This window comes from Castor canadensis, chromosome X (genome assembly GCF_047511655.1).
Source record: "Castor canadensis chromosome X, mCasCan1.hap1v2, whole genome shotgun sequence".
NCBI lineage: Eukaryota > Metazoa > Chordata > Mammalia > Rodentia > Castoridae > Castor > Castor canadensis.
Window position 1 is genome coordinate 70143013 of NC_133405.1, and position 22949 is coordinate 70165961.

A 22949-nucleotide genomic window follows, 5' to 3' on the forward strand; every position below is an offset into this window, starting at 1 on the left:
ATTTCAGAATCATTTCCATCTCACAGCTAAAGAACTTTAAAGTGCAAGAAATGTGGAGATGTTTATGAATCACAAAATGCAATCTACAGAGATTGTTTTTAAAGACATACTTAAATCTTTCTTTCCCCTCATAAATGTATCTTCAGATTTAAACAACTGATGCTAGCAACTGTTATATGGTTTCTGATTTGCAGAATATACAGTGAGAAAAAAAGGTTAGCACATTTTTTATCCATTTTTAATGTACAATTAAATGGCATTAATATATTCACAATATTATGAAAATGTGATTACTCTGTATTTCAAAAATTCTTTTTGTCATTTTAAACAGAAACTCTGTGCCCATTAAGCTAGAAATCTCATTCTTCCCTACCCAAATTCCCTAGAAACATCTATTTTCTGTCTATTAATTTGCCTGTTTCAGGAACCTCATATAGGGAATCATACAGTATTGATCCTTTATGTTTTTAAGATTAATTTGTGCTGTAGCATTTATCGGAACTTCATCCTATTTTATAGTTGAACAGTATTTAATTTTATGCCTGTAACATATTTTACTTATGCATTAGTCTTTTACTGAACACTTCAATTGTTACGTTTTGAGTATTTTGAGTAATGCTTCTGTGAACACAGGTGTGCAAGTATCTATCTGAGGGTGTTGTTTCAATGCCCAGAAGGTTTATACCTAGAGGGAAATTTCTAAATCAAATGGTAATTCAATGATTTATTTTTGAGGAATTGCCAAACTGTCTTCTATGGCAGCTGCACCATTTTCAATTCCTACCATCAATGCACAAGTGTTCTAATATCTCCACATTCACATCAACATTTATTTTCTGTTATTTTAAATTACAACCATCAAAGTGGTGTATTTAATTATGATTATGATTTGCATTTATCTAATATATAATCATGTTAAAATGGTGTATTTGACATTTTATGTATCTTTTTGGATAAATATGTATTCAAATCCTTTGTTTTTGAATTGGGTGATTTGTCCTTTTGTTACTGAGTTATAGTTATTGTTGAGTTGTTCTGTATATACTGTGGATATTAATCCTTTAGCAGATGTATAATTCAAAAATATTTTCTACCATGCTAAGAGATGTACCTTCATTTTCTTTATAGTGGCTTCTCATGCATATTTTTTAATGAAGCCAAACATATTTTTTTTCTTTTACTGCTCAAGGTTTTCACGCTCTGACATAGAAACATTGTCACAGCTATTGAAATGCAGATTTACAGGTATGAGTTCTTCTAAGAGTCTTCAAAAAGTGTAATTAAGAGTAGTAACTCAAATTAAGGTTTTACATATTTTAAATTTTTATGTGCTATAGAATAAAAAGTCCATCTTTATTTTTTCATTCATATTCTGGTATATCCAGTTTTCCAAGAATTATTTTTGAATATCTATTTTTTCCCCATTGAGTGGTCTTATCACTGTTTTCAAACATCATTTGACAATATATGCAATGATTTATTTTTAAGGTCTCAATTCTCTTTCATTGTTCCACATATCCATCTTTGTGACAGTTCCACACTGTTTGAAGTACTGTAGCATTGTAATAAGTTTTGAAATGGAAAGAGTGATCCTTCCATTTTTGTTTTTCTTTTAAGAGTCTATTTTGAATTTCAGGGTTGCATTAGAATCCATGAGCTGATGGGGTATTTACATTTTTTTCACAAAAGAGTATTGGAATTTTAATGGGAAGATTATAGAATCTTTAGATAACTCTGTAGTATTGATAGTTTAACAACATTAAATCTTCCAAATGGCAAGCACAATATTTCCTAAATACTTGTCCTTCATATTTTTATTTCCATAATGTTTTGTGATTTTCAGTAAATACTTCTTTTATCTTTTAGTTAAATTTTATACCCAAATTTGCATGTATATATATATACATATATATATACATATATATATTCTCTTCAAGCTATTACACATTAATTTTTGTCTCAATTTATATTTTCAGTTATTTTTGCTGGCTTGTTTTTACATTTTGATGTTGTATACTGCAACTTTGCCAAATTTGTTCATGATGTTAACAGGTTTTTTGTGTTGATTTTTAAAGGATTTAATACAAAAAAGCTATACTATCTGATATTATAGTTTTTACAGCATCATTTTCAATTTGGAAGCTTTTTATTCCTTTACTTGTCCAATTGCCCTGGGTATAATTTTCAGTGTATGTTGAATATAAGTTGATATGTGTTGGATATAAGTTCTGATCTGAAGGGGATGTCTACCAATATTTTAATACTATGTATGATGTTAGTTCCCAGTGTATTGAATGGTTTTATCATGAAAATGTGTTTGATTTCTTCAAGTGTATTTAGTGAATCACCAATGACCATCATTTATTACCTTGAAACTATTCCTGTGTTGCATTACATTGTTTATTTTCATATGTTAAACCACCCTTACGTTTTGGAGATAAGTCCCACTGGTCATGATGTATAATGCTGTACTATCGAGATTGAAGTATTTTTGAGGGTTTCTGCATCTATATTTGTATGAGTCAGTGTTTGAAAAACAGAATGAATAAGATATAGATAAAGTAACACAAGATGAGATAAGTTAGGATAGATGACAGATGATTTCATAGGGAAATTGGGTCATCTGATTACAGAGGCTGAGAAGCTGCACAATATGCCATTTGCAATCTGGGGACCCAAGACAGATGGTGACAGTGTAACAAATACATGTGAGTCTGAATGATTTTGGTACCAAAAAATCCAAAGCCTAAAGATGCTGGAATTCTGATACCCAGAATCAGGAGATGAATGATATCCCAATTAATTCCAAAATATGTGAAAATAATTTGCCTTTGTTCTATCTTTTTGTTCTATTTGGGATCTCAGGTGATTGGATGGTGCTTGCTACATTGAAGGACAGTGTATTTTCCTTTACTGATTTAAATATCAGTATTTTAAAAAAACACTCTTATAGACATATCCAAAAAGAATTCATTATTGGATATTTGGGTATCTTTCCATCCAGGCAAGTTAACCTTAAACTTACATTCAGAATAATATTCATAAAGGAATGCTGCCTGTAGATTTATATTATAGTTTCTTATTCTGGCTTGGCTATTGGTGTAATTCTGACCTCAGAAAATGAGTTAGAAATATAGTCTATTCTTCTCTATTCTGCAAATATTTAAGAAAGATTGGTTTACATTCTTTTTTAAATGTTTGGTAGAATTTATCAATGAAACTATTTAGTACAGGGTTTTTCACTGGTGAGGTTTTTTTTGTTAAGGATTCAATTTACTGAATTTTATCGGTCTTTTCAGAAATGCTCTTTCTTTACACATCGGTTTTAGTAGTTTTGTGTTTCTCAGAAAGTGTTCACCTCACTTGGATATTCAATTTAGTGGTAGTTTTTGAGACTATAATTTTATGAATAATTTTATTTCTATTTATTCAATGGTAAGGTTCCTTCTTTCATTTGTGAATTCAGCAGTTTAATTCTTCTCTCAGGCTAGATGTTGTGGTACATATCTGTAATCCCAGCAATGGGGGGAGGTGTAGGCAGGAGGATTGCAGTCTGAGAGATCTCCGAGAGAAAAGTACAAGACCTATTCTAAAAAAGAACTAAAATTTAAAAGGTCTGAGTCGTGACTCGGGTGATAACACACCTGCCTAGCAAGTGCAAGGCAGCGAATTCAAATCCCCCCACCACAAAAAGTATCTTCTGTTTTCTAATTGAATCTACTTAAAGTTATTCAAAAATTTTTTTCATAAAGGCTGAAATCAACAAAATAGAGACCAAATAAAAACATACAAAACAACTCAATGAAACAAAAAGCTGGTTGTTTGAAAAGGTAAATAAGATTGACAAATCTGACTAAAATGAGGAAGAAAGTGACTCAAATTAACAACATTAGAAATGAAAAAGGGGAGGAAACAACACACACCAAGGAAATTGAGGGGATTATTAGGGACAACTTTGAAAACCTACATTCAAATAAACTGGAAAATCTAAAACAAATGGACAATTATCTAGACACACAGGACAATCTGTGGAGGATTCCCAGGCGAGCAGCCACAGTGGTTCAGCAGGGAAAGAGTTAAGGCAATTGTATCTTGCCCTGGCTGAAAACAAGTAGAGCAATTGCATAAACACTCTGACCCATTAGGGTCCAGCTGGCGTCTGTTACTGCCTCAATTCTTGCTTGCGCACCTAGTTAACTTTTGAATCTGCTAAACTTCCTCTAAACAGAGTATTTAACTGCTGCTTATTACACATTAAAGTTGAACCTGATCTCTGAATCTGTTCCCTGAGTGTTTTCTCAGTCCTCCTCCTCCCTCCTGGGATAACAGAACCCCACCATACTGCTGCAGACCACTGCAATAGACTGGCGCCTAACGTGAGGCAATCAGAGGCGAAGAGTCCGACAATTGGCCCTGCTGAAAGGACCTCACCGCTGGAACGGTGAAAACGGAGGACGAACGAATGCCTGCTACCGAGGAAATAAGGTACGGGAACTCCTTGGTAAAAAATGAAAGGATCACATTCAAGCCCTTTCTTGGCATTACTAGGTGAATTAGTTAGGCAAAGAGGTTTCAAAATTTCAAAAGACAATCTGGAAAAACATTTAAATACCTTATTTGATTTTAACCCATGGATCCCCCAGGAGGGACTATTGATCCTGAGCTATGGCAGAAGGCTTTACAAAATGTAGAAGATAAAGCAAAACAAGAGGATATTAAATTACACTGTGGGTTTTGGCCCACTATGAGGGCTATCCAGGAAGCCCTAGGTCACATAGAACAGAAACCAAAAGAACAAAAGGAGAAAAAAGACAAAGAAAGACATACAGAGGAAGAGAAAGAACCTTTTTCTCAGACTTGGGTAATGACTGATAAATCCAAAGACCCTTGGGCAAGTCTAACTGCACAGCTTTGCTGACAGAGAGATAAAGCCCTAGAGACTTTAGAAAGATTGGCCCCAGAGGAATATCTTCCTCCCTATTGCCCTCCAGGGATACATCCTTATGCAACAGCATTCCCAGTTAATGTAAATCCTACACCTCAAAATCCGGCCACTCACCTGCCCTATAGCATTAAGGATTTAAGGTCTTTCCAGGATGCCGTCCGGGAGCATGGACCACATGGCTCCCTAACCATGAGTATGTTTGATTCCATTTGCCAAAACCTTAACTGCTCTGAGGATTTTAAACAGTTGGCACTTTGCTCACCGTCCACAGGGGAATTTTTTAAATGGAGGGCTTTATTTGCTGACCAATGTGACCAAGCTATCAGAAATGAGAGAGCAAATGTACCCATTACTTCTGATATGTTCTTAGGAGAAGGCGATTACTCCTCTGTGGCAGTACAGGCATGGGGTCCTCCTCAATATTACGATCAAGTTAGTCTGTGTGCACAAAGGGCATGGCAGAGGCTCACCGCTGATACCCAGCCTCTTCAAAAGCTAATCCAAAAGGCTGATGAGGCTTGGGTGGAATTTCTAGCAAGGGTCACCAAAGCAGTGGAGAGTAAAATCCATCATGGGGGAGCATGTGATATCCTGATAGGGACTCTGGCATATGAGGGAGCAACTACTGAATGCAAGATGGCTATTAATGAAGTAAAAAATGGTAGTATAGAGGAATGGACCCTAGCAATACAGAACATAGGGACACATTCACATCAAATGACAGCCTTAGCTAATGTTTTCTCAGAAATCATGATGGAACCAAAGAAGGGATAATAAATGTATCTATAACAACTCTACATCCCTTATGCTTTACAAAAAACGCCATTAAATTTCCTAAATTTATATATCTTACTAAAGCTAATGTAACTTTTCCTATGGGCTTAGTAGAAACTTGGGATATAAGTTCAGCCGTAGGTAATAAAAATCATACACAGAGCTGGAATACACTACACTTGCCTTTGTGCACAAGAAATATTGAAACAACTGAAAAATGGTGGTGGCAATTTTGTAAAACTGTAAAGGCCAGGATAATTATGACAAAATATGTAGCTTGAGGACCTATCTCCTTTTATAATATATCCACTGGAAAAAACATATTAGAATTAAAAACCACATACTCTGCTCAATGTATAAGACCTAAACAATGATGTTTTTATAGCAATATAGAAAGAACAATTGCCAGCCCATAAGCCACTGGCTCTTTCCAATCCCTGCTACTATCACTAGGGACATTGATTTGGAGAAACTGTACAGTCAGAGCAGCTGTAAACTGGCTATATGTATCTGGCAACTTTAACAGTCCAATCTCACTACATGGACAACCATCATTAATGCTCCCCATTTATTCCTATGGGTAAAAAATGTCAACAAAGAGGTACATCCTAACTCAATTATAACAGGGCTCCTCACAGATTACAACAATGAGAGTCTTTGGGATAACCATGAAGCCCTCTATATTGTTCATACCCCTCCATACTTATGACTTCCTGTAAATGCTACAGGCTTTATTGCCCCTTGGTTTCCCAGCCTTCATGAAATCTTAGAATCAATGACCTAATGCTAAAACAACAAAAACAACAATAAAAAACATGTAAACAATTGGAAGCTGAACAACACATCACTCAATGATCAGTGGGTCATCAATGAAATAAAAGAGGAAATTAAATGCTCCCTGGAGTTAAAGAAAATGAAAACATGACCTAACAAAACCTATGGGACACAGCAAAGGCAGTACTAAGAGGAAAGTTTATAGCCATGAGTGCATATATAAAAAGGACAGAAAGATCTAAAATTAATGACCTAATGCTACATCTCAAACTCCTAGAAAAACAAGAACAGGCAAAACCCAAAACAAGCAGAAGGACAGAAATAATAAAAATAAAGGCTGAAATTAATGAAATAGAAACAAACAAACAAACAAAAAACCACATAGAATCAACAAAACAAAAAAACTGATTCTTTTGAAAAATAAACAAGATTGTTACACCTCTGGCAAATCTGATGAAAATGAAGAGAGAAAAAACCTAAATCAGTAAAAGGGGCGATAACAAGAAACACCATGGAAATCCAGGGAATCATCAGACTACTTCAAGAACCAATATTCCAATAAATTTGAAAATATTGAAGAAATGGAGAAATTTCTAGTTAATTATGACCACCCAACATCAAACCAAGAGGGTATTAATCACCTGAATAGATCTATAACACAAAATGAAATTGAAGCAGTAATAAAGAGTCTATCAAAAAAGAAAAGTCCAGGACCTGAAGGATACTCAGCTGAACTCTATCAGACCTTTAAAGAAAAACTAATACCAACTCTCCTTAAACTTTTCCATGAAATAGAAAGGGAAGGAATACTGCCTAACTCATTTTATGAAGCCAGTATTACACTCATACCAAAAACCAGAAAAAGACATGTCTGAAAAGAACTAAAGGCCAATCTCCTTAACAAACATCCCTGAAAAAATCTTCAACAAATTAATAGCAACTGAATCCAACAACATATCAGAAAGATCATTCACCATGACCAAGTCGGCTTCATCCCAGAGATGCAGGGGTGGTTCAACATATGTAAGTCTATAAATGTAATATAGCACATTAAAAGGAACAAAGACAAAACCACTTGATCATCTCAATAGATGCAGAAAAGCCTTTGATAAGATCCAACACCACTTCATGATAAAAGCTCTAAGAAAACTAGGAATAAAAAGAATGTACCTCAACATTGTAAAAGCTATATATGACAAACATATAGCCAATATCATATTAAAGGAGAAAAACTGAAACCATTTCCCCTGAAATCAGGAATGAGAAAAGGGTGCCCACTATCCCCACTCCTATTCAGCATAATCCTGGAATTCCTAACCAGATCAATCAGGCAAGAAGAAGAAATAAAAGGAATACAAATAGGTAAAGAAACAGTCAAAATATCCCTATTTGCAGACAAAATGATCATATTTCTTAAAGATCCAAAAAACTCTACCCCAAAACTCTGAGACATCGCAAACATCTACAGCAAGGGGGCAGGATTCTAAATCAACTTACAAAAATTATTAGCTTATGTATATACCAACAACAAACCAATTGAGAAGGAGCATATGGAAACAATTCCATTTGCAATAGCCTCAAAAAAAATGAAATCCCTAGGAGTAAACTTAACAATGGATGTGAATGACTTCTACAAGGAGAACTACAAACCCCTGAAGAAAGAGATAGAGGAAGACAACCAAAGATGGAAAGATCTCCCTTGCTCATGGATTGGTAGAGCAACATAGTTAAAATGGCTATACTACCAAAGGCAACCTACATGTTTAATACAATTCCCATCAAAATCCCAATGATATTCATCACAGAGATTGAAAAATCTACCTTAAAGTTCAGTTGGAAACACAAGAGACTGTGACTAGCCAGGGCAATACTGAGCAAAAAAACTAATGCTGGAGGTATCACATTACCCGACTTCAAACTATATTATAAAGCAATAGCAATAAGAGCAGCATGGTACTGGCACAAAAACAGATATGAAGACCAGTGGAACAGAATAGAGGAACCAGATATGAATCCACACAGCTATGCCCACCTTATTTTTGACAAAGGTGCCAAAGACATACGATGGAGAAAAGACAGCCTCTTCAACAAATGTTGTTGGGAAAAGTGGTTATCCATCTGCAAAAAACTGAAACTAGATCCATGTTTATCACCCTGTACTAGTATTAACTCAAAATGGATCAAGGACCTTAATATCAGACCTGAAACTCTGAAGTTATTAAAGGAAAGAGCAGGGAATACTCTGGAAGCAAGGACTTCTTCAAAAGGACCCCAGCATCTAAGCAACTAAGAGAAAGGATGGACAAATGGGACAACATAAAATTAAAAAGCTTCTGCACAAAAAAAGAAATGGTCTCTAAACTGAAGAGACCACCCACAGAGTGGGAGAAAACATTTGCCAGCTACACATTAAAGGACTGATAACCAAAATATACAGGGAGCTCAAAAAACTTATCTCCCAACAGCAATAAACCAATAAAGAAATGGACAACTAAACTAAACAGAACTTTTTGAAAAGAAGAAATTCAAATGGCCAAAAAACACATGAACAAATGCTCACCATATCTGGCCATAAAGGAAATGCAAATCAAAACCACACTAAGATTCCACCTCACTCCTGTCAGAATAGCTATCATCAAAAATACCACCAACAGGTTTTGGCGAGGATGTGAGGTAAAAGAAACCCTCATACATTTCAGGTAGGAATGCAAAGTAGTGTAACCATTCTGGAAAGCAATATGGGGGCTTCTTAAAAACTAAACATAGATCTGCCATATGATCCAGCAATCCCACTCCTGGAGTTATACCCAAAGGAATGCGATTCAGGTTACTCCAGAGGCACTTTCATACCCATGTTTATTTTAATGCTATTTGCAACAGTCAAGTTATGCAAACAGCCAATATGCCCCATTAGTGACAAATGGATTAAGAAAATGTGGTATGTATACACAATGGAATTTTACTCAGCAATGAAGAAGAATGAAATATCATCATTTGCATGTAAATGGATGGAACTGGAGAACATCATCCTGAGCGAGGTTAGCCAGGCTCAGAAGATCAAAAATAGTATGTTCTCCCTCATATGCAAACTTTAGATCTAGGGCAATACAGCACTGTTTTTGGACTCGGGTCACACACTAAGGGGAGAGCATATACGGGAGGTATGGGGACAGGTAGGAAACCCAAAACATGAAAGTGTTTGATGTCCCCACTGTAGAAGAACTAGTACAGAAGCCTTAAAGTGACAGAGGTCAATATGGGAAGGGGATCAGGAACTAGTGAAAAGGTCAGCTAGAGATGAATTAACTTGGGATGTAACACATTTGTACATGGAAGCAATGCTAAAAATCTCTCGTATAGCTACCCTTAACTCAAGTAGCAAAAACGATTTGCCTTTCCCATTATGCATATGTCTTCTCTTCAACAAAATTAGAGATCAAGGCAGAACAGTTTCTGCCTGGAAGAGTGGCGTGTTGGGGGGTAAAGGTATGGGGTGGGGGGTAGGGAGGAGAAGTGGTCCAAACAATGTATGCACATATGAGTATATGAATAAAGAAAGAAAAAAAGAGAAAAGCTACATGCTGAGATAAAGAAAGACAAAAAGCACATGATCATCTCAGTATATGCAGAAAAGCCTTTGACAGAATCCAACATCCTCTCATGATAAAAGCTCTGATGAAACTAAGAATAGAGGGAATATACCTCAACATAATAAAGGTTCAATATGACAAGCCTATAGCCAACATCATACAAAATGGGAAAAAACTGAAAACATTTCCTATAATATCAGGAACTAGACAAGGGTGTGCACTCTTTCTATTATTCAACATAGTCTTGGAATACCTAGCTAGAGCAGTAAGACAGAAAGAAGAAATAAAAGGAATACGAATAAGAAAGGAAGAAAACAAATGATCCCTATTTGTAGACAACATGATATTATAGCTAAAAGACCTGAAAAACTCCACCAAAAACTCATAGACACCATAAATCTGTTTAACATAGTAGCAGGATACAAATCAATTTGCAAAAATTGGCAACTTTTCTTTACACCAAAATTCTATTTAGAGTAGCCTCCAAAAAATCAAATACCTAGGAATAAATTTAACAAAGGATGTGAAAGACCTCTACAATGACAACTATAAACCACTGAAGAAAAAAATTGAAGATGACTACAGAAGATCTCCTCATGCTCATGGATTGGTAGAATCAATATCGTGAAAATGGCTATATTACCATTTATATATCTCCATGCTCAATGTGATCCCCATCAAAGTTCAAATGACATTCATCACAAAGATTGAAAAGTAAACCCTAAAGTACATTTGGTAGCCCAAAAGACCACGAATTGCCAAGGCAATACTGAGCAAATAGAGCAACTCCGGTGGTATCACAATACCCGACTTCAAACTGTACTACAGAGCCATAGTAACAAAATCAGCATGGCACTAGTGCAGAAACAAATATGAAGTCCAGTGGAACAGAATCAAAGGGCCAGATATGAATCTATACAGCTACACCCATCAGATTTTTCACAAAGGTGCCAAAAACATAGGATGGAGAAAAGACACTTTCTTCAACAAATGTTGCTGGGAGAACTGGATATCTGCTTGTAGAAAACTGAAACTAGATTCATAGATTTAACCCTGCATGAGTATCAACTCAGAATGGATTAAGGACCTTAATATATGACCTGAAACTTTCAAGACAGTGCAAGAAAAGATCAGGGAATACACTGTAATTAATAGGCATAGGTGATGACTTCCTAAATTGAACTCAAATTGCTCAAGAACTAAGTGAAAGGAATGACAAATGGGACTACATGGAATCTAAAAGCTTCTGTACAACAAAAGAAATTATTGCCAATTTGAATGGGAGAAAATCTTTGCCAGCTATACATCTGACAAATGATTAATAACCAGAATATACAGGGAGCTCAAAAAACTAAAGTCCCCAAAAACTCAAAGATCCAATGAAGAAATGGGCAAATGAACTAAATTAGAGAGATTTTTGTTAGGAAGAAGCCCAAATGGCCAAAAAGCACAAAAAGAAATGCTCAACATCTATGGCTGTAAAGGAAATGCAAAGCAAAACAATGTTAATAGTCTACCTCATTCCATTTAGAATGGTTAACATCAAGAACACAAGCAACAAATGTTGGCAAGGATGTAGAGAAAAACCAACCCTTATACATAGTTTGTGGGAATATAAATTAGTGCAACAACTATGGAAAACATGATGGAGGCTACTCAAAAAAAACCCTGAAACTAAAAATACCATATTATACAGCAATTCCATTTCTAGGGATATACCCAAAGGAATGTAAGTCAGGTTACCAAAAAGGCACCTGAACACCCATCTTTATTGCAGCACTATTCACAATAGCAAAGCTATGGAAACAGCCAAGATGCCCCACTACTGATGAATGGATTAAGAAAATGTGGTATTTATATATAATGGAATTTTATTTATCCATAAAGAAGAATGAAATTTTGTTCTTTGCAGGCAAATGGATGGAACTGGAGAACAACCTAAGTGAAGTTATCCAGGTTTAGAAAGTCAAAGGCAGCATTTTTTTCATATGTAGAATATATTCCTAATACAAATACAAGCAATATTATGAAAAACAGCTCACACTTAAAGGAAGTCACATGACAGAGGGAGAGTAAAAGGAGGAAATTAAGAAGGTGAATATGGTTGAAGTACTTCCTATGCAAGAATGAACATAGAAGTTTCAAATCTGTTGTAATCACCCATTAGAAGGGGACTACGGTAGAAAGGAGAAAAATAGAGGAGTTGAATCAATTTGAGTTATAATACATATATACATGGAAGTGTCACAAAGAAACTCACTTCATATCTATCTTTAACAAAAATGTCATTTTTTAAAAACATCAGTGAACAGGAGGTCAGAACAGGTCCTGTCTGGGGGGTTTGTATCAGTGTGATCAGGGGACATGTGGGGAAAGGGTGTAGGAGGGTGAATACTGTGGAAATACTAAAAAGAGACCTGTTGAAATGATTGCAGGAATGAGGAAGGGAATAAAGAAGAATGTTGGAGAAGGTGAATTTAGCTATGACATTTTTGATATATTGTAAGAACTTTTTAAACTGTCATAATGTAACTCCAGCACAATAAAAAAATTTTAAAAATATTTTTCATAAAACTCCTTTGGTTGAATATATGTTTTACATTAATATTCTTTCTCTATTTTGCTTATCTCTTCTTTAATACCTAGTATTTCCTTCCTTTTTTGACTTTGGGTTTTGTTAGTTCCTTATTTCCTAGTTCCTTAAAGTGCACAATTAAATTATTTTGAGCTATTTCTTAGTTTAATCTGTGTAATGGTAGCTATAAATTCCCATCATAGTATTGCTTTTACAGTATTCTATATTTTTATAGGTTGTGTTTATATTTTCATTTGTTTAAAAGTATTTTTATTGTACCCTGACATTTATTTCAGTTTTTATGATTTTTTTCCTTGCTGTAGTGGATTTTACATTTCATTTCATTGATGTCATAAAGATATTTATTATGATTTCAGTATTTATATTATTTAAAGTATTTTGTCTAACATGGAAAATAACTTGTGCACTTGAAAGGAATGTGTCTTCTGCTCATGGGTGGGTCATTCATCTATGTCTAGTAGTTTTAATTTTTTTTTACTGTTGTTCAAATCTTCTGTTTCATTATTGATCCTTTATCTTGTTCATTCCTTTGTTGAAAGTGAGATATTGAACTTTGTAATATCCTAGAAATACCTTGTTCTGTCTCCAGTTATGCCAATTGTTGATTTGTATATTTGATGATTCTATTGTTAGGTGTATGTATGCTTTTGGTAGATTGAAACTTTCGTCAAAATATAACCTTCTTGGTCTCCTTTAAGTATTTTGACATAATGACTATTTTGTCTGATAACTATATAGTCACTACAGTTCTCTTTTCATTACTATTTTTTGATGTGCTAATCGGCTTTCCATAGATGTGAAAAAATGCCTGAGAAAATCCACTTAAAGAAAGATTCATTTTGGTTTATGGTTTCGGATGTTTCAGTATACAGTCTCTTAGCTCTGTTGTTTCTGGGGCATGGTCAGGCAGATAATCATTGTGGATATCATGGGATAGAGAAAAAAGCTGCTCACTTCATGCTTGCCAGGAAGCAGAATGGGAGAGAAATAGAGGGGATTAAGGAAAAAAATATACCCTTCAAGTCTGATACCAATAAGCTACAACTCCAACTAGGTCCACTTCTGACCTCATGATCCAATCACTTTTCAATAATCCAACCTCTTAAATTTGCCTTATTGGCGACCAAGCCTTCAATACATGACTCTATGGGGACATTTCTTATCTGAAGAATTAAACTTAGACTGCATTAATCTATTCTTTTATTTCTAAGTTCTTTGTTTCTTTGTGTTTAAAGTTAATGTTTGTAAACAACATCCATTTTAATTAGATATTTTATCCATAAACATTTAAGTTAGTGATAATGAAGGATTTAATTCTATCATTTATCAGTTTTCTTCATATTTTTTATATGTGTTTCATTCCTTGAGTTTTTCATTACTACCTTTTCAAAAATTTAGATTTTTATAACAGAATTCCCCTCTTTTTAATGCACATTTTAGCTATTTTCTTGTTAGTTACCTTATAGTTTATTATTAACTTCTTAAACTTATAGCAACCATGTTTATATAATACCAATGTATTTTCAAAACTATGTAAATACTCAGGTTTTTTCCATCCGCATTCAACCCATTTATATTTTAATTGTTACAAATTATATATTTACACATTAACATAGCTTATAATTATCATTACATGCTTTTGAAATATTTTATTTGGATTAAAAATGTATAGGCTATAAATCTTAATGTAATTCAGTGTGATATTTCAGCATGTGCATATAGAGTGCACTAATTAAAATCCAGCCTCTTTTTTTATGTAGGAGAAAAAGAAGAGTTATGAACTACAATTTTAATTCTGGCTCTTATATTTATCCAAATAGTTACATTACTGGAGCTTTTATTTCTTCTTAAGGCTTTGCATTACTGTTCAGTGTCTTTGTATTTCAGTTTGATGGACTCCATTTATCACTTCTTTTGGGTCATGTCTCTTAAAACAACTATCCTACTTCAGCTTTTATTTATACATGAATATCTTAATTTCTACCTTATGCTTGGAAATACAGTTTTGGCAGATATGAAGTTCAGAGTTTACTTTTTTTCTTTCAGAACTTCAAGTGTATTATGTCACTGCCTTCTGGGATAATGGGTTCTGATGAAAAGTCAAGCTGTTAATTTTTTTCAGGATTCATTGTAAGTGATCAGTTACTTCTTTTGCTTCATTTGAATGATTTTTTAGTCTTTGGCTTTCAACAGTTTGACTATAATGTGTCATACTGTGGCTTTCTGTTTGGGCTTCTTAATTTGTAGGTTTTTGCCTGACATCAAATTTGGGAAGGTATCAATCATTATTTCTTCAAACATTCTTTCTGCTTCTTTGTTTGTCTCTTCTCCCTCTAGGACACTCAAAATGTATAATTTAATCTGATTGATGGCATCCTACATGTCCTTTAAGCTCTGTTAAATTTTCTTTATTAGTTTTTCTATGGATTATTTCTTTATATCTGTTGATTATTTCTTCTGCCTACCACTTGTTCTGATTCCTCTAACAAATTTTTCATCCTGTTTACTGTACTTTTTATCTTTAGAGCTTTTATTTGATATATTTCTATAATTTATATATCTTCTTCTATATTTTTTTTTTGAGATGGAGTCTCATCATGTTGTCCAGGTTGGGCTCAAGTGAACCTCCCACCTCAGCTTTCCAGTAATTGGAACTACAATTATTTATTAATTGCATATGGCCTTAGATTTTCTATCTCTTTATTGGTAAAAGTATTTGTTCATGTAATTTTCTTTTCTTCTAATTATTTATTTATTTTCCTCTTATCTCTGTGGAAATATTTAAGACAATTAATTTATAATTTTTGTGAAATAACTCCAATATCTGGACTTTGTAAGAGATGGTTTCTGACAAGTAGATTTTTTTCCTGCTTAATGGACTATACTTTCCTATTTATTGTATACACTGTGTTATTTTTTTTGAAAAGTAGACATTCAGGTATTATAATATGTTGTTCCTGGAAACATATTCCTCTTTGCCAGGGTATTCCTGATAGTTAAAGGATTAGCTTGTGCTCATCCAGCTTTTTGAACAAGGCTCCATGAATGCAGGAAGCTTAACAAAAGAGAAAAAAAGAACAAAACAAACTTTACCTTCCTCAGTAAGGGGATTAATTCTATGTTGAGGCAATCCTTTAACAGTTAGCCAGATTATTTACCAATTTTACCACAGTCATCGTTTTTTTTCTGATTTTCTTTTGTATTTTATTCATGTTAGTTAATTGTATAAAGTAGTTTCACTGTGGTATTTCCATATATGCATATAATATACGTGAATCAAATTCAGCCCGCCTTCTATTGCTCAACTATGAGGAAACTTTCCAGGAAGATTACAGGTGTTTTTTAACCACCTTACTAAGGTTTTGAGCAATACCTACCACTTTTTTCCCAGGCAGGTAATGCAGAGATAATCTTGTATTATTTCTTCAAGATATTTTACCCTGAGACAAATTATAACAGAAAAAAAAAAGTGAAAATAAACTCAACTGCTCTCTGAGAAGTCAAGACCCAATGTATCACACAGAGAACACGGGCTTCTTCCCTTAACACTACCACTGAGCTAGGGAACAGGTGAGGCAACGGCAAAGAAAAACACCACACAATATTTCTACCATTTTGCACTGCCTTTTCCTTCTTAGTTGAGCATTTTTAGGTTGTTGTAAACCTACTGTTATTTTTATATTTTTGATATTTCCTGTTTCTTTTTATGTCTTTGTGAAGAAATAGTCACTTACAGGTGCCTGCTCTATAATTTGTTAGACACTCTTGGTGTTACTTTGGGAATATTGGATTTTGTCTCCACATTTCTGCACATACTCTCTATTTAACCTATCAATATGCTTTTATTGACTCATGGTCATTCTTTTTCTCTGTCATAGAATTGATTCCATTTTTAAGTTTTTATTTTCTATCATTCTACTGGGGATTGAGGAAGACTGGGTGATGAAAATTATGCATGGTCCACTATATTGAAATGGGGCCATATCAAAAGTATTGTTTTATAAGGTGATATTTCTTTTTCCAAAACTCTTCCGAAATGAATTTTGTCGATGATAGAGTATTTTAGAAAATAAAGAAGCAAGTGGCAATCTACAAGTAAAGTATCTGTACTGCTATATACTATTGATTTAGATGTAAGGAAAAATATATGAAAGAAAAATTTGCGGCCCTTAAACTGTTAATTAAAGAAGTCTAAAGTTGTTCTATCAGCAGGATTTAAAGTGGGAAATGAATAGTCTGGAAAGAATATCAACTGAGCAGTTTTCCTTATTATGTGACAGATGGAAAATCATGACCTGCAGTTTTTACTTACTCTGTTACAAAACTTTATTACTGTTTTAAGTTAATATAATTGAAGCCAAGTGTAATTTTAATATGCTGAAAAATCATGTTTCTGTACTTTCCTTGTAAATCTTTACTGTAAAAGAACCAAAAATTGACAATTTGTGTTCAATTAAACAATTTGTTCTTTTGCATGTTGAAAATTATGTAACTGGGAGATGTTATGACAAGATTATAAAATATTACTAAAAGGAACAAATGGACACACCTTGGAAATTTCTGCATAATTTAATACCAGGTACAAAAAGTTAATTTTTTCCCTGTTTCAGAGAATGTAAATGTTTATCCTAGAAGAATAGTGCCCTTCATAGGTCTAATGCTCTTTGACTATCTTTTCATTCATTCATTTATTCAACATGAATGGAGTAAGCTCTATGCCCTAGACATGTGTAATAGCATTGTGAAAACAATAGTGAACATAATACACAAAGATCATTCCATTTGGAGCTTCTAAAATACTCAGAAATTGAAAAAGTATATAAGTACATAATATAATTTCACAACATTATAAGAATAATGGAAAATAATACCACAAGAAAGTACAGAAAAAGATGTGGGTATTTTAGATAGCATGAATAGCAAAAGCCTTTCTGAGGAAATAATATTTAAGTTAGAATTTAAAGAACAATCATAGAAAATATAAAAGTGAAATATATAGTATTCATGAAAAAGAAACAGGCAAGTAAGAAGACTTGTGTCTAGAGCCCTTGCAGAATTTTATTTATGAGTTAATCACATTGTGTTGAAATTTTATTTCTATGGAGGCAACATAGCAATGGTGTGTAATCTCTGAAGTTCAAACTGCTGATGATCAAATTACAAGTTTACCATTTCTCCTAAATTGTAACATTGATTTTAAGACCTTGCTCATCTAAATAAGTTCATCTATGAACCAAGGACATGACAAACACATGACAAATTATAGTTATGACTATTTTCTATATAGATTTCAGACTATGAAAAACTTGAATTTGAAAACTGTATCTGTGCAGTTATTATGTCTCAAAAGCATGTAAAAAGTTTTCTTACATAAAAGGTTGTAGGCCATGCATAATCAATGCATAGAGAAGAAGAATTAAAGGTATGGGTATAAATGCTGATGTTTTATTTGGAGCAGTGGAATAAGTTTATCTACTTATACATGAAGTGCATAACTTAGGCTAAATTTTTGAAAAATGTCTGGGAAATGCCCTTGTAGCACCATGTAGAAACAGGTTAGCTGCCTGATAAGAATTGGAAGTAGCAGATTTTAAAAAGTGTTGTTTTCGTCACTAACACCATCACAGCTACTTTTTATATTTAACTAAATTACTGAAATCACTACATTTATTAGTGATCTAACATTTATTTCACTTGTGGTATCCCATTGAATTTTCTTTCTTTTCATTTCTAATTTTTGTGACAGAGTCTCACTATGCGGTGAAGACTGGTCTCAAACTCACGATCTTCTTGCTTCAGTCTCCTCAAGCGCTGAGATTACAGGTGCGCACTATCACATCTACATTGCATATTTAATTTTCACAATGACTTACGATATGAGGTAGGTGATATCAGATGCCCATTTTGTAGATGATGAAATGGAGGCTTATGGAACATATATATCCAGTTCCCAGGTCCGAAGACATAATTAATGATTGGTCCAACTCTTCAACTAGAAATGCTACTTATAGAATTTGCTATCGTAAACATTATAAAGTACAAAAGTTAAGAGAACCGCATCTAGATCTGAGCAGGTAATTCAAAGGGAAGTATACAGTATCTTCTTTTCAACATGTAAGATTATTCTCAAAGGATAGAAGCATAGACAGCTTATCAAATGGAAAGCAATACAAATCAGTCTAAAGTAAGAGTATTTAAAAGCAGTTTTTTTTCTAATTTATTCAGCATCCTTTAGGCAGCATATGACTTCCTCATCTAATGCTCTGAATAATAGATTTCAGTAGCATGGAATTATTCTGATGGTATATGACATTTAAACTTTTAAATTGCCGGCAGTGAAGTATGCATTTTAGAGAAAGTAGATCCTTGGTCAAAGTAGATCTTTAGGGAAAAGAAATACAAGATATCAAGGAGGAAAAAGTTGAAAAAGAAGAAATCAACAAATAGCCAAAAGAAAATCAAAACAAAATAAAAACCTCAGCTTTTATAGGTCTAGGTCTATGGAAAACATATGGTTGCTTAACTATCTTCATATTCCCCTTTTCCAAAATTCTCTTTTCATCACTTTAGTTCTTCCTTGCCCAAAAACATTTACAGATTAAGGGTTTTGGCTGGTACCTATCAAAAACATAAATTAATGTTAATCAAATATTAGGTTGAGAAAGGTGATAGGAAGGAATCCTAAGAAAAGCATGTGTTTATGCTCTCAAACCTGATCAACAGAAATTTATTTCCATGCACCTTATTTTATCAGTTTGTTTCAGTCAGTGTAGCCTTCTATAAGCTATCACTTAAAGTTAGGGTTTTGGCATTAATCAATGAGGTCAGTTAAAAAATATACTGGACATTTTTATTTTCTGTATATCTGTTGTTATAGTTATTGTTCATAAAATTAGTCAATGTCTTCTGTAAAATCCCTTGGTGATAAACTACACTATTATTTTAAGTTTGTAGAAATCTTTACTTGTTTATTTATTTTTGCATTATAGGATGTTGAACTTAGGGCAATGCTTTCTAGGCAGATGCTCTACCACTTGAGCTTTCTTGGCAGGTGCTCTGTCAAACCAAAAAGTTTTGTTTTGCTAAAGAATAAATATGCTTCTTTGTATCAAATATTAAGTAAAAGAGGCAGAAAAATAGCACCCAAAAAGAAAGATACTAAGAAACTCACAAAGTCAGGGAGCTCAAGAGATGACAATTATCCAAACATGTAAATGTTCAGAAATAAATTCATTGGTAGTTTTTTTGTGACAGTGGTGAGGGCTGACATTGTGTCAAAGTTCAACATTTTAATCAAAGCTTAACTTCTTAGTATTTTAGGAGTTCATACAGAAACTACCTCCACGTTATTAACCTGGAGCAGCCATCCAAAGTTTATAATCACTATATTTTTCAATCATTAAAATGCTTCTCATGTAAATCACACCTTTTGGGGGATGAAGGCACATTTCTTTACTGGGTAAAGAGAAATTTCTTAGCAATATATCTTTTGTAGTACAGCTTTAAAACTCTTCCTCAGTCTATTCATTATTCTACTGACCAGTAAGAGGGTAAATAGAGTCATCCAAATGGTTGCCCTTCAAAATCTCTCAAATCAAATTGCAGAATCATTTGTCTATGATGTGTAATTTTAGATCTCAGAGAAAACCAAAAATTATTAAAAAATACAATCCCATTAAAGTACACATATAAGAATTGGGATAAATGTTTATCCTACATATTGTCCTTCATACCATATTTTAAACCACCAGTTTCTTGGTGGAGTGCTTAACATATTTGTTTATTCTAAGGGACAATCAATAAAGATTAGTAATTGTAGTTGAAAAAAAAGATTTGCCATTACCTGTTATCTTCCAATGTATTGCATTTAAAATATTTATAGATAACTTAGATTAATTGGAAGTTGACATAAAAAGAAAAGAAATTGCAGTTGAAACTACACTGCTTTCCATGGGAGTTCAATAATGAGAACACTAATTTAACACACACACTTTAGGAGACCACATTCCAGAAAGTCTCAGGAATTAGAGGCACTAAATATAATGTAAGGTAAAGATAAAGTGAGAGATTAAAACAGGGAGGTGTGTTGAAAGTCTGGGTAAGAAGTTGGACACCCAGATCAATTTCTCCTGCTTCATTAGCCAAAGTCATTATCCACATCTGATCCGTTAAAGAATATATTGGTTCCCTATGAAATCTAAGTGCAAAACTCCAGGATCTTGGATACGGGGCACAAAGAAATTCTAGTGAAAATATTTGGGGACTAAAAACTGGAAGATAAAATAAAAACCTATATACTGAAACCTGAGGCATAATTTCCATGCCCTACCTAGATCATGGCATGCTGACATGTATTTAAAACATCAAAGCTAAAGGAAAACTCAAATACAAAAGTATTGTACAAGAGAAACAATGAAACAGGACATATGTAGAAAGAAAACACTCCAGAATATTAAGGTCTGTCATAAGCAACTGTAATGCTAAAAAGAAGAGAATAATGCTTCAAAATTCTGAGTAAAATGATCTTGAATTCAGATACAAAGATTTGCCCAAACAATTAAGTAAGTTGTATTACTATATTTTCCAGATATACATTTACATATGACTGGCTTAACAATAATGATATAGTCAAGACTTTTAAATACTCCAGAGTAAATCATCATCTATGAAAAAGTAAAGTTTACTGAGACAAGATAACCATATCTTGTCAGGTTGGAACTAAATTTTTCTTTTTAAAAGAGCCAGAAATGAATGGAGTAAATTGGAAATGATGAAGATAAATCAATGAGTATAGACAACTTTGCCAAAAACTTCATAGTGAAGCGGTGTGAAAAGAGACAAGACAGGAGCAAAACTCTTTATGAGTTTGAATTTCCCTTTTATTCTTTGTCTTTCAGAACTTTAATTTCCTTAAGAAGAGATTTGATTTAACTAGATAGAATACAAGCAGAAATCAGAATGGAGGTAGGAAGTCAGAGCTGGTATTGTGTATCTACTTCACAGAGATATTGGTTGTTTCTACCTTCTGCTCTACTGCCTTGTATGTGTTCCATTATCAAGAAGATGTTATAGTTCCGGATGGCAACTAAATCCATAATCTAGTTATCATAATTTGAGGGATAAAGGGCCAAAAGTGGACACTGCTGACAGCTTTATTTTTTTGATTTAATATATAATTTATTTATTATTTATTTTTATTATTGTATCGAAGGCATATTGTGACATTTACAAAAGGTCATACAATATATCACAGTTGAATTCACCCCCTCCATCCTCCTTTATCCTCCCCCATTCCTGGAGTATTTTTTTCATTTTTCCATTTACATACATGTGTACATAATAAGTAAACTTCCCACAAGAATTCTAAATCATTCTCTTTTACAACTTATCAAGCAGAACTTTCTCATGTGTACAAACCTAACTATAAAGAAATAGCGGAAAATTTATTCTGTTATTCTGTAAGGTCATTTGGGGGTTCTGCTTATGGGCCTCTCTGTATCATGAATAACTCTTCATAATTTTCCCAAAGCCTGGCACTGGTGGCTCACTCTGTAATCCTTGCTTCTCGGAGGCAGGGATCAGGAGGATCGAAACAAGCATAGGCAAATAGTTTGTGAGACTGTCTGGAAATGTTTCATCACAAAAAGGGCTGGCAGAGTGGCTCAAGGTGTGGGCCCTGAGTTCAAACCCTAGTACCACAAAAAAATTGTCCTTAATTGAAGCAAAGTGACCGAGCTTTTGCATCCCTGAGATATACAGATTGTGGTATAGGTTGTCCTCTGGGAGGAAGTATAACCTTGGCAGAAGTTGATTCACAGCGATGGAAAGATCCCAATGCTTAGCTGATATTTCTAGCATCTGAGCAACGGAAACCAACATGAAGAAGGATTCTGGGGAAAGCACAATTTATACTAATCTGGCAACCCCAGTAGAAGGAAAATAAAGTGATGAGAACATTGATTAAGGAGTTATTAGAGTGATAGAAGTCAAGGTTGTAACTATACAGGGAAGGAAAAAGGTCTGAGAGTAAGGTATTAAAACAGGCTTTATTATATAAAAATTAGTTTAGCATGGTGGAAATTTATATTTTTAGCTCACAAATAATCTAAGTGAAGAATTCCTGGTAGGAAAGTAGAATCCTTTCACTCCAATCTTCTACCTCTGACTAAGGCCTCAACATTGTTTCTAAACTAACAGACTGGGAATGAACAAATAGACAAGACAAATAGAACACATGACTTCTGATCACATTCAATTGATGACAACTTGT

The 22949-nt window shown here is 33.8% G+C and overlaps 1 long non-coding RNA gene across 1 annotated transcript in view; it reads left to right on the top strand.

Annotated features, from left to right (window-relative positions):
• The window catches only part of LOC141419583 (uncharacterized), a 315071-nt gene that overhangs the window by 283724 nt on the left and 8398 nt on the right, over positions 1 to 22949 (top strand). The window contains exons 13-15 of the long non-coding RNA XR_012444226.1: positions 14726 to 14809; positions 17179 to 17258; positions 18426 to 18502. This is a non-coding gene — a long non-coding RNA (uncharacterized lncRNA). The remainder of the gene's footprint in view (positions 1 to 14725; positions 14810 to 17178; positions 17259 to 18425; positions 18503 to 22949) is intronic.